The following is a 1,941-nucleotide window of genomic DNA, read 5'->3' as shown; positions in this document are numbered from 1 at the left end:
TCCATGTTTCATTCCTTTTAAATTATAACTGTAATATTTTATTATTTTATTTATTTATTTTTGTTCTCATTTTCTTTCTTATTCCTCCTAAAAACAGGTGTTTATTTTCAGACAAACATGGTGTCCATGCTGGTTTGAATTCCCAGTCGTTGCATTGCTTCTATGTTTACCTAAAGTTTGAAGATTTTGAAAAAACAAAATAGAGAAAAAAAGAACGATTACGATACAGACTCTTGAAAGGGTGTTGTTCAGGTCTCGGATGATGCTACTAAGAAAATGCTACTATAAATATATAGCCAAGAGAATGCTATTCTACAACTGCACATAGCCCAAACTTGTTGAGGGGCTTTTGTTTCTATGTTTGTTTTCTTATTTTTTAATGTATTTTTTTCTATTTGATTTAAACATGGAATCACTGTAAAAGGCACTTGTGTATATGCATGGGCAGGGCATCTTATTATTTATGTTTTATTTCTTCAAAGTACACATCAGCATTGACTGATAGCTTAGTTTATTTGATATCAGCAGCAAAATGCTACGCTCAGTCTCTGTCAAAATATCTTCAATTCTCTGTAGATGTTTTATGAGATTATTTATGTCATTCTTTAAAAATATGTTAGGGTTTCTGCAATAGCAATAAAACATGTCTCAGTGGACACACCATTTATTTAGGGGAAAAAAAGACAAAAATTCAGTCATCTCTGTGCTCAGCATCGAAAATATTTAATTTCCTTTTACAGCGTTGTAAATATTATCAAGTGTTAGAGATGTCAATATTATGTTTAAGCTTTGCAAAGTGTAACTAAAGGGTATGTTTATTGAATACATGGAAAAGTAAACTTTTTAAATTTAATTTATTTTTGTTTCTGTTTATGATACTTTCTACAAAAAGAGTATATACTGGTCGATTTCACGCTTAAGTGACTGTTTTCTCTCCGAGTTAGTGTTCCATTCAAAGCTGCTTTCACACTGAAGTAAAATATTATTCAACTGTGTGTTTGTGTACACACTGACGGCAACAACAGCAACAACAACATCAACGGTGTAAACTGAGATTGGCTAGTTATGAGCAAGAATGTAAAAAAAAAAAAAGAAAATCATCTCGAATCCTGGAGTGCATTTTACATTTAGAATTAAAACACTCGTTATTTACATTATTTTTTTGTTTGTTTTATTTATGGTGGGGGCCTCAGTGGCCAAAAAAATGCCATTTCTGGCAAAGTACAGTTAGCATCGCTTCAAGAGGGGCGGGGCACATTGAGAAGGAGGAGAAGTGCCTTTTCCATTTTCAGAGTCGAAGCTGCGATGGCGACCACTTTGTTGATCGATGGCGCGTCTGTATTTTCCATCCCACTGTGTCCCCCCCCTCCCCCCGACCCTGTTCGCCATAGTCCCCATCTCCTTTCAGTTGAAAATTGAGACGTAACACTCAGAAAGTACCAGCTACACTGCCTTCAGTATCACATGCCCGTTTGGACTCATTTGTTGCTGCTTGTCGGTGAGCAACAGCGAGAGACAGGGACAGAGACAGAAAGGGACAAAAGGAGAGAGGAAGGAGACGTTGAGTTGAAGTGGCACTGTAATCTTGCTTTAGCCGGTGCTGTGTTTCGCACAGAGGACTTGTCTTGTAGTTCTACGATAGTGACGAAGATGAATATATTTTTGTAGCATGATGTCAATCCCTCTTCCGAGAAAAACCAACAGAAAAACTAACGCAAATGTGAAAAGAATGCTTGTTTTGTCTTCAACATTGCTTGCTCTTTTTTTTTTTTCTTTTAATTTATAAAAAAATATATATATATACAAACTTTAAGGAAATGCTTCTTCTCTGATGTGGCACGTTTAGGTTTCCGAACAGTCCATTTTTAAATTATGTTAATGTAGCAATATTAATTAGCAAGGGCTTTTCTTAGGACCTGAACCTGACACTCAGTCTGGGGG

This window comes from Pagrus major, chromosome 13, assembly GCF_040436345.1.
Source record: "Pagrus major chromosome 13, Pma_NU_1.0".
NCBI lineage: Eukaryota > Metazoa > Chordata > Actinopteri > Spariformes > Sparidae > Pagrus > Pagrus major.
Note: the sequence above shows the minus strand (reverse complement) of the source record.